The sequence below is a fragment of the Triticum dicoccoides genome, chromosome 5A (genome assembly GCF_002162155.2).
Source record: "Triticum dicoccoides isolate Atlit2015 ecotype Zavitan chromosome 5A, WEW_v2.0, whole genome shotgun sequence".
In the NCBI taxonomy this organism is placed as follows: Eukaryota; Viridiplantae; Streptophyta; class Magnoliopsida; order Poales; family Poaceae; genus Triticum; species Triticum dicoccoides.
In genome coordinates, this window is record NC_041388.1 from 657,435,954 (window position 1) to 657,447,382 (window position 11,429).

Genomic DNA, 11,429 nt, shown 5'->3' on the forward strand with positions numbered 1-11,429 from the left:
CCCGGTCTCTCCCGAGGAGACCAGCGCCGCCGCCCCGATCTCTCCCGAGGAGACCAGCGCCGCTGCCCCGGTCTCTCCTCACCGCCGCCTGAGTTGCTCCCGCCACCGGCCGATCTGAAGCTGTCGCCGCCTCCTCCAGTTATCCCTCCACGGGCAGAGCTCCTACCCAAACTCCAAGCAGAGCCCGCAGCCCCTAGGCTGATCTCGACGGTGAAGTATCGTCGCCGCCATAGCTTGCCAAGTTCTCCCAGCGCTCGGACGCGAGGTTGAGGACGCGAAGAATTAGGTGAGAAATATTCCCCCGCCCACTTCTGCCATCTTCTCCGTCTTTCACAGAATAGTTCATAAGGCTCACTTAGGGATGATTTGGGTCCTCTGCAACAAAGTGATTTATCTCATTTATTTTTTTGTAATCATAGGTTATGGATCCAGCAGATTGTATTGCTGTCCGTTTTCATTTCAATGGGGAATTTATCAATGACGGGAAGACAATACAGTATGTGGGGGGCAAAGAAGCAATGTCCTTTTTAGATCGAGCAACCTTGAGCTTACAGAGAATTCAACAATGTTTGAGTGAGCATTATGTCACAGTGGACGGACAGCAATTGCACTGGCTCTTCCCTGGGAAGGATTTATTTGATGGATTGTTGATGTTGTCTGAGGACAAGTCTGTTGAAACACTGTCAGCATGTACAACAGATGCAGGTGTGGCTGATGTGTATGTGGAGGATCCGGCCGTGCAAGATGAAGAAGTTAGTGAGGAAGAAGATTGGGCTGAAGACGATTATGTAGCTACTACTAATGAGAAGAAGTCCGCAAAGGAAAAGCCAATTGATGTAGAAAGCAGCTCCGATGATAGTGACTTTGTGCCACCAGATTGTTCATCGGATGACAATGAGGCAGATGCTATTAAGCAAGATTACAAGAAATTCAAAAGGAGCAAGAAGATGGCAGCTGAAAAACTTGCACTTGAGTATGAGTTTGAAGCATTGAATGTAGTTAAACCTGAAGGCAATTATGAAGATGACTCAAGTGCCGAAGAGGATGAATCTTATGATGAGGATAGTGATGGTGAACTTATCAAGCGTGAGTCTGAATATGCTAGGTTTAATAAGAAAGCAGAAGTGATCAAGTTCACATTGGGTATGACATTTAGTGGGAAGAAGGAGTTCAAAGATGCAATCATTCGTTATGCACTGAAGGAAAGAAAAGAAATCAAGTTCTTAAAAGATGAGGGAGTCAGAGTAAGGGCAAAGTGCACATGGCCTCATTGTCCTTGGGTGTGTTTGTTGAGGAAAACATCAAAGTTTGAAAGTTGGCAGATTACTTCATTTACGGAGGAACACACTTGTCCAAAAAGGAAAGATAGTGCACTAGTTACAAGTAGACGGATTGCAGAAAAGTTTGAGAGTTTGATAATGTCAAGTCCAGAATGGTCAATCCAGCAATTAAAGTCAACCGTGCAGGAAAAATGTTTGCAAATGTGTCAATATCCAAAATCAAGAGAGCAAAAGCACTTGTCATTGGAAAAATGCTTGCGGCTAAAGAGGGAGAGTACAGCCAAGTGTTTGATTACCAACTTGAGTTACTTAGAAGCAACCCTGGGACTACTTGTGTGGTCAAGCTTCACCCAGATTTTGAAGAACCAACATTCCACCACTTTTATGTGTGCTTTGATGCTTGTAAGAAGGGCTTCTTAGCTGGGTGTAGGAAAGTTATATCCTTAGATGGATGCTTTTTGAAAGGGAGAGCAGGAGAGATATTAACTGCCGTTGGTAGAGATGCAAATCATCAGATGTATCCAATAGCATGGGCACTTGTGGATAAGGAGACCAATGAATCTTGGGACTGGTTTTGTAGCTTGTTGTTTAATGATCTGAAAGTTGGAGATGGTGATGGCTGGGTTATAATTTCTGATCAGAAAAAAGGAATATTGAATGTTGTTCACCACTGGGCTCCAATGGCAGAGCATAGGAATTGTGCTAGGCACATATATGCTAACTAGAGGAAAAAAATATAGGGAAAAGGACTGGCAAAAGCTATTTTGGGCTTGTGCAAAAGCACCTTGCACAATGTTGTTCAATCTTGCAAGGGCCAAGTTAGCACAATGCACACCTGATGGAGCAAGGGATGTTATGAACACAGACCCACAACACTGGAGCAGGGCTTGGTTCAGGTTAGGAAGTTGTTGTGATTCTGTGGACAACAACATTTCTGAAACTTTTAACAAATGGATAGTTGAGGCTAGATTATATCCTGTGATAACAATGTTCGAAACAATTAGGCAACAAATTATGATCAGGATACAAGAAATGAGAAGTGAAATGGAAAGTTGGACTGGCATCATCTGTCCAAAAGTACTGAAGAAGCTACAGAAAAGCATAGATTATTCTGCTTATTGTCATGCAATTTTTAATGGCAATGATGCATATGAAGTGAAGACAAGAGTACATAGGTACACTGTCAGATTGCATGACAGGACATGTAGTTGTAGGTATTGGCAGTTGTCAGGCCTTCCTTGCTCTCATGCCATCAGCTGCATACACTGCACTACAAACAAATTGGATGATTACATTGCTGATTGCTATAGAGTGGATAATTTCAAAAAAACTTATGCTTATTGTCTGCAACCTCTTGAGGGAAGAGCTGCATGGCCTGTGTCTCAGATACCAAAACCAAAAGCACCTGGGCACATCAATATGCCTGGTAGGAAAAAGAAGTGTAGAACAAGAGAAGAGGAAGAAAAACCAAAGACTAGCAAAGTTAGCAAGGTTGGCACAGTGATCAAGTGTAGCTTGTGCAAGCAAAGTGGACACAACAAAACAACTTGCAAACAAAGAAATGGAGTGCCTAGTGCTAGTGCTCCATCTGCTTCTGCTCCTAGTGGTACTGCTCCACTTTCTGCTATGCCTAGTGCTCCTAGGGGAAGTGCTCGTCCACCAAGTGAAGCACCTGTTCTGGTAAGCTCGTTCACCATATTTTTCCGCCGTACTTTCTTTTTTGTACCACTGCTGATATAATGTAGTACATCTAATTTTTCTATTACAGAGTTCACAACAAAGCACTTCACACAAAAGAAGGGCCACCATGGAGATGGCACCACCAAGACAAGCAAAGAGAAGGGCGCCAACTAATAACAACAGTAGGTCAAATAATTTCTCTGGAAATACCTTCAATGTACATGGAAGCTCGAATGTGAATGTCAATGTTTGCACTGGTACTTCTCGCGCGACAACTAGCAGCAAAGTTACCAAAGAGAGGAGCAGTAGCAATGGCAGTAACAAAGGCAAGGGGACTGGCAAGGCCAAATATGCTCGGTTTCGAAGCTTGCTGGGATTTGAAAATTGAAAGTTATTTGTGTGCTTGTGAGGTTTGGGTGTCCATCAGACCTATCTATGTGAGACATATGTGTCAGACCTATTTGTGAGACCTTTGTGTGTATCAGACCTATCTATATGTATGTGAGACCTATGTATGTGTGTTTCAGACCTATATATATGTATATGTGACCAGTTATGTTCAAGCCTTTTTATTTGTTCATATGATGCTCAAATGGTACCAAATGGCACCAAAATGCTGCCAAATTTTGACCAGCAGATTAGATATTTTTCAAATTATCGATTTATGCATTATATATTCATTTCATTGTTGACATGGCATGCTGACTGGACGAGTTGACCTGGTCAACATGTGCTGACTGGACCAAAACCAGGGTCAAGGCGAGACAGGGGGTAATTCGTCTGGTTTTGATAGTTGGAGGGTGCAACTTAGACGGTATAATAGATGAGGGGTGTATATTAGACCGACCAAAGAGTTGAAGGTTGATATATGCACTTCTCTCATTGAATTTTGCTTCTAGAAATCTTTTAGATTCGGCCGCGGGAGGCACTTTTATGGAAATCACTTTCGGAGATGCTACTAAACTCCTAGATAATATTATGGTTAATTATTCTCAATGGCACACTGAAAGATCCACTAATAAAAAAGTGCATGCGATAGAAGAAATTAATGTTTTGAGTGGAAAGATGGATGAACTTATGAAATTATTTGCTACTAAGAGTGTTTCTTCTGATCCTAATGATATGCCTTTGTCTACTTTGATTGAGAATAATAATGAATCCATGGATGTGAATTTTGTCGGTAGGAATAATTTTGGTAACAATGCATATAGAGGGAATTTTAATCCTAGGCCTTACCCTAGTAATCCTTCTAATAATTATGGAAATTCCTACAACAACTCTTATGGAAATTATAATAAGATGCCCTCTGATTTTGAATCTAATATTAAAGAATTTATTACTTCGCAAAAGAATTTTAATGCTATGATTGAAGAAAATTTGCTTAAGATTGATGATTTGGCTAGGAACGTTGATAGAATTTCTCTTGAGGGTGATTCTTTAAAGCTTAGATCTTTTCCTCCTAAGCATGATATCAATGAGTCTCTCAAAGCCATGAGAATTTCCATTGATGAGTGCAAGGAAAGAACCGCTAGGACGCGTGCTATGAAAGATGCCTTTATTAAAGCGTGTTCTTCCAATTCCTATGAAAATCAAGATGAAGATCTAAAAGTTATTGATGTGTCTCCTATTAAATCTTTGTTTTGCAATATAAATCTTGATGAAACTGAATATGATCCACCTTTACCTAGAAGGCTTTCTAAAAATTCGGAGTATTTAGATCTTGATGATGAAATTGATAAAAGTGGGATTAAAAGAAATAAAACCCTAGATGTTGCTAAACCCACTATATTGGATTTCAAGAAATTTAATTATGAAAATTGCTCTTTAATTGATTGTATTTCCTTGTTGCAATCCGTGCTAAATTCTCCTCATGCTTATAGTCAAAATAAAGCCTTTACCGAACATATCATTGATGCCTTGATGCAAACTTATGAAGAAAAACTTGAGTTGAAAGTTTATATCCCTAGAAAACTTTATGATGAGTGGGAACCTACTATTAAAATTAAAATTAAAGATTATGAGTTTTATGCTTTGTGTGATTTGGGTGCTAGTGTCTCTACTATTCCCAAAACTTTGTGTGATTTGCTAGATTTCCGTGATTTTGATGATTGCTCTCTAAACTTGCATCTTGCGGATTCCACTATTAAGAAACCTATGGGGAGAATTAAGGATGTTCTTATTGTTGCAAATAGGAATTATGTGCCCGTAGATTTTATCATTCTCGATATAGATTGCAATCCTTCTTGCCCTATTATTCTCGGTAGACCTTTCCTTAGAACGGTTGGTGCAATTATTGATATGAAGGAAGGGAATATTAGATTTCAATTTCCATTAAAAAAGGGCATGGAACACTTCCCTAGAAAGAAAATAAAATTACCATATGAATCTATCATGAGAGCCACTTATGGATTGCCTACCAAAGATGGCAATACCTAGATTTATTCTTGCTTGTTATGCCTAGCTAGGGGCGTTAAACGATAGCGCTTGTTGGGAGGCAACCCAATTTTATTTTTATTCCTTGATTTTTGCTCCTGTTTAGTAATAAATAATTTATCTAGCCTCTGTTTTGGTTGTGTTTTTTGTGCTTAATTAGTGTTTGTGCCAAGTAGAACCGTTGGGAAGACTTGGGGAAAGTCTTGTTGAACTTGCTGTAAAAAACAGAAACTTTAGCGCTCATGAGAACTGCTTTCATTTTTATTTGAAAAGTGATATTTAGTTAATTCTTTTTGCATATGATTAATAGATAAATTCCTAACGTCGAGCAATTTATTTTAGAATTTTTGGGGTTCCAGATCTTGCGCTAGCTACAGATTACTACAGACTGTTCTGTTTTTGACAGATTCTGTTTTTCGTGTGTTGTTCGCTTATTTTGATGAATCTATGGCTAGTAAAATAGTTTATAAACCATAGAGAAGTTGGAATACAGTAGGTATAACATCAATATAAATAATGAATGAGTTCATTACAGTACCTTGAAGTGGTCTTTTGTTTTCTTTCGCTAACGGAGCTCACGAGATTTTCTACTTTAAGTTTTGTGTTGTGAAGTTTTCAAGTTTTGGGTAATGATTTGATGGATTATGGAACAAGGAGTGGCAGCCTAAGCTTGGGGATGCCCATGGCACTCCCAAGATAATCTAAGGACACCTAAAAGCCAAAGCTTGGGGATGCCCCGGAAGGCATCCCCTCTTTCGTCTACTTCTATCGGCTGCCCAGACTTGCCTGCCTGCGGCCTGCGGCCTGCAGCGTGGCTCGAGTGGGGCCCAGTGCGGCCCAGCTTCATCAGCTCAAGCTCAAGACCCTCGCAAGGGGCCAAGCCTTGCGGGGCAGACGACAGGAGGCTTCCTCAGGAGCAGCCTCATCAGGCAGGCTCGTGAGGACGCGGAGAGATCATGGGAGGGGTGCCTCGCGAGGAGCCCGTGACGCAAGCCATGACGATCGAGATTAGGCGGGCGCCGGCCTGCGTAGTGTCCTTGTTTCCCCTTCGGTGCAAAGGGAGCAAGCACAGGCCAAGGCATTGGGTAAAGGTTACCATTCCGGTGCAACGAGACCAAGACCAGCAGAGCGGTAGGATGGAGGTCACCATGGAGCCCAAGACGGCGTCATCACCAGTGCTTTTGGCAGCCGAAGACCACCTTTGGTCAGGATAACTTGTACTAGATGTTCCCGTTCAAAATGGCCAATTGTTGGTGCCCTTCTCGCTCATTATTTGGGAAGAGGACCAGGGCCTCTATAAATAGGACTAGCCCCAGAAAAAAAGAGAAGAAAAAAGAAGAAAGGGAGAGAGAAGAGAAAGAGAGAGAGAGATCCGGACCAAGTAGAACACACCGCACCAGCTCAAGAACACCTCTGGCAAGGCCATTCTTCCCCCTGTATTGTTCATCATCAGCCCCTGAGGCAATCCACTACACCACACACTGGAGTAGGGTATGACATCACATCGGTGGCCCGAACTAGTATAAACCTCGTGTCCTTTGTGTGTTCTTCTTTCCAGCCTAGATTTCTTGCGAGCCATAGAAGTGCAAGTCAGTAGGGGAAAGATCTCCGTGCGCACCCCAGAGTTCAAACCTTAAGGGTCTGCCAGAACCCGAAATCCGACATTTGGCGCGCTAGGTAGGGGTGCGTTAGAATCTTTCTTCCGTTGTTCGCGTGTGATCTTCCATCGTGTCCATGGCTGACGCTCGTCGGGCTCGTGCCGAGCACCGGGCTGCTCTCGCCACCCGCGTCGCCCAGACGGCGCCCGTCGGCGGACACCCTCATCGTTCCCCGTCGCCTGCCGCCAACGCCGCCACTGGCCCGGCGGGGAACGAGCAGCAGGCCTCGTCCTAGCATCCTTCAGTGCAGCAGGAGGGCCGCACCGCAACCCCGTCACTAACTCCAACCGGTTCGTCGTCCCATGCCCGTCGCGCCCCCACGGACGTGCACGCCGTGCTGCTCCTGGCAAGAGAGCTCCTGCACTACCACCCCGTCGACGACCTCTACGAGGACTGGCTCACCTGCATCACCGAGCTCGTCAGCGCCGCAGGGGGCTCTCCTTTGTCGTCCTTCTCGCTGCCTCGCCCTCCATTCCGTGCAGGGGGCGAGGATCGGGAGGCGCCTCTGCCACCTCCTCCCCAATAAGGTGCCCTGGCTCCAAGGCGTGCAGCCCCAGGGCGAGACCCTCCATGTCCGGCGCCTACGCGGCAAGAAGGAGCTGCCAAGAGATCCCTCGTCCTCAAGAAGGTGCTCGCGCGCTCCCAGCACCGGCGCGCCAAGATCGCATCCCTGCGCCTCCACGCCGAGACCCCGCGCTGCTCTAGGCGGCGGCGCGTGGTAATCACCAGGAGCGGGCCCAGCACCAGCAAAGGGCGCCGGTGGCCACAGCAGGCTGCCGCGCCTTCACCCCCGAGCTACGCGGCGTCACATGGCCAGGCAAATTCAAGCCTGATCTGCCCCCTCGCTATGATGGCACGGCAGACCCCGCGAAATTCCTAGAGCTCTACGAGCTGGGCATTGAAGCCGCCAATGGAGATGAAAAGGTCATGGCGAACTGGTTTCCCATGGCGCTCAAGGACGGCACCCACACCTGGCTCCTGAACCTGGCTCCCAACATGATCTCCTCCCGGGACGAGATGCGCACTCGCTTCATCGCCAACTTCCAGGGCACTCGCGACCGGCCCCCGGCCATAAGCGACATGCGCCGCTTCAAGCAACAACCAGGGGAAACCTTGCAGAAATACATCCAGCGCTTCAACAATGCTCGCCTCAAGATCCCCAGGGTGACTGAGGAAGCCATTATCTCAGCGTTCTCCGATGGCCTGCGCGACATCAAGATGAAGGAGGAGCTGGCAATCCATGAAGACCTGTGCACATCCCTGGAGCTGTTCAACTTGGCGACCAAGTGCGCCAGGGCTGAGGAAGGGCGCCTCTCCCTCCTCGAGCTCCCGGCTGCCGACCCAAAAGAGAAAAAGCCCAAGGCCAAGGACGCGAAGCGTAAGGGAGCTGCCGTGCTCGCAGCAGAACCAGACACCAAGCGAGGCAGGGATCAGCCTGAGTCATCCAAGGGTAGCCGATACTGCGTGTACCACGACCTCCACACCCACAACACCAACGAATGCCAAGAGCTCAGGGCCGTGCGAGATGGGCGTATCGGCCGATGCCCCGAGCGCAACGACGGGGGCTATGGCCGAGGAGGAGAGGTGGAGGACGATGGGAAGACCGTGGCCCTCGCCAAGGGTGGTGTGACCGACCTCGCAAGGAACGCTGGCAGGACCAGCCTCGCGAGGGAGGCTGGAGGGATCAGCCTCGTGAGGATTGCCCGCACGGTAACACAGGCCTCCCTCCTCTACTGCCACCACCAAGAAGGAACGAAGACCAACATCAAGACGAGGGGGCTTCCATGAGCTGCGCACAATCGCTTGCATCTTGGGTGGCGCCCAGGCCCCAGCATCACAGCGCATCTTCAAGCAGTTTGCTTGCGAGGTGAATGCAGTCCTCCCCAAGCTTGAGGCCACACGCCCTCTCAGGTGGTTTGCGTGCGCCATCACGTTCAGCTCAGCGGATCAGCTCAAGTGCGCGGCAACGGCCGGAGTTCTCCTGATGCTTTGCTCCCCGGTCATCAACAATGTGCAGGTCACCAGGACCCTCGTTGATGGTGGAGCAGGACTCAATGTCCTGTCCATCAAGACGTTCGACAATATCCAAGTGATGTATGATCAGCTCCAGCCGACCAAGCCGTTCTCAGGAGTCACTGATGGTTCCACTGTTCCGATAGGGCAAGTTCGTCTGCCAGTCACCTTCGGGCAGCGCAAAAACTACCGCACCAAGCTCATCGACTTCGACGTCGCCCACATTCGCCTGCCATACAACGCCATCCTCGGGTACCCAGCCCTAGCCAAGTTCATGGCAATGACTCACCATGGCTACAATGTCCTCAAGATGCCAGGAGGCGATGGAGTCATCACCGTACCCTGTGAGGAAAGGGACGCGCACGGTGTGTTCACTTGAGCGTGCGTTCCAAGCCACAGCAATCGAAGACCCAGGTCACAAGAGTGGAAGACTTCCCGAGGCAACCCTTAAGAAGAAGAAGGCTTCACCTGGCCCAAGCCATAAGGAGGCAGGCGCCTCCGGAGGCGTTGCGTCAGGATTTGCGCCCGTTCAGGGAGCGCCACCCTCTGTCGCATAGGAAAGCGCGCCTGGCGCCCTCCTCAGGCAGGGCTCGGGGGCTCTTTCGTGGAGAGCCACCGACTTTGCCAAGGTCACGAGGGAGGCGCTCGGGCACCACTTGGAGGGGTGCTTCCAGGCACGTTTCCCTTAGGAAGGTACGAGGCAAGGAAGACCAAACCCTCAGGAGTTCATCGCAGGAAACACCCAGGAGCTACAGGAGTTGAGAGTCATGCGTGGTAGCCGCCGCTTGCCCGTCGTGGCCCCACATCCAGGTGAGGATGGTGGGCTGCGCGTCTGCATCGACGTGCCAGGGCTCAACCGAGCCGCGTCTCAAGAGCTCCTCTGGCCTTCGGGCGTAGGGCGTTGCGAGGGTCCACCTCACAGCTACGTTCGCATGCCTTTCATCCTGCCAAACGCGGTCGCCGCTCATCAGCGCCTGCTGAGGAGCATTCTAGAGGCTCGGGAGGTCAGGCATTATGCGGTCTTGGCGGAGGTGGAGATGGCCCTCGAAGACCTACCCGTGCCCCCGGAGCCTCCCGAGGCTCCTGGGCCTCGGGGCTCGTGAGGGTCGACGTCTTCACCGCGCGTTGCCCACTTCTTCGGCATCACTTCATCTTCAACGGCATCAGGTGACATCTTTAAAGTTCCATTTTTAGTTGGGAGAGCCCCCAGGGCCGCGTCGTTCCCAGGACGCGTGGGTCCGTCCCTGTGGCATGTATCTGTTTTGCTACGCTCTTTATCTACCTTGTTGGGGGCGCCCCTCGGGCTGCATCATCTCCAAGCTGCTGGGGCCTGGCCCAGCGGCGTTTGCTTTTCCCGCATCTACTTGAAATGAATTTGCTCCTCCGCGCTTAATCTGGTTCCCATGATCGTCATCTACTGCTTATCGCGGACTTCTCTGCTCTCATGCAAAGCGCTTGCACGTTAAAAGGGGGGTACCAGAGCATCGCGACTCATGGGCTCCTACTGGCTCTCCAGCCCTCACCCCCTGGCCTTGACCCACGGCATCGCGACCTGTCATACCAGCGGCGGCTGAGCTCGCTCGAGGGCCGGGACCTGAGGACGTAGAGCATTTGCATTCTAACCACCCTGCAGGAACACACCATTGATAAAGGCCCAGAGCCAGGCGTAACCCGCCTCGAGGTAGGGCCTCGTGAGTCCCGCGCTAGCTCACGAGTGCCCAGATACACCTCTCCTAGCCCTACCGTGCCGGCCACGTGTCAGGGTGGGGCTGTACACGCCCCAGGGGCTCCTTCCGGAGGGGAGCCCCCCTCCCACGTACCAGTGGAAGCACCATGCTCCGCACTGGCTGACGACACTGCCGAGGAGCGGCTATGCCCGTACACATACGGAAGCGCTATGCTCCGCGCTGGTGATAAACAACTGAGGGCGGCCCACGGCCGTACCAACCTCAGGGAGCCCGGAGCCCAGTGTCTGGCACCATCGCAACGCCTCCCCTCGGGAGTGCCGCGCGAGGGGGCTGGACACGGGGGCTACGCTCGGGCCATGCCCGAGCGCACGCCACCCAGCCAGGTCCCTCGGACCTGGTCGTCGCGTGCCCCTCCCCAAGCGGAGCCAAGGTATGAAAACCCGTTTGAACGTCAAGGGGGACTCCTGAGCATCGCGACTCAGGAGCCTAACTTGCCACGTGGCCCCTCACTCCTTAGTCCCGTCCTAGTTTCCGGTCGGGGCTAACGGCGGTTGAGGTATGCGCGGGCCGGGCCCTGCCGACGCGGAATGACCAATCCACTCCTTTGCTCCCCATTCCCTACTTGTTGCTCGCGCGTCAAGGGGGACTCCTGAGCATCGCGACTCAGGAGCCTAACT

At 49.7% G+C, this 11,429-nt stretch overlaps 1 pseudogene; it reads left to right on the forward strand.

Annotated features, from left to right (window-relative positions):
* Positions 1 to 518: 518 nt before the first annotated feature.
* Positions 519 to 11,429, forward strand: part of LOC119300344 — a 37,135-nt pseudogene continuing 26,224 nt past the window's right edge.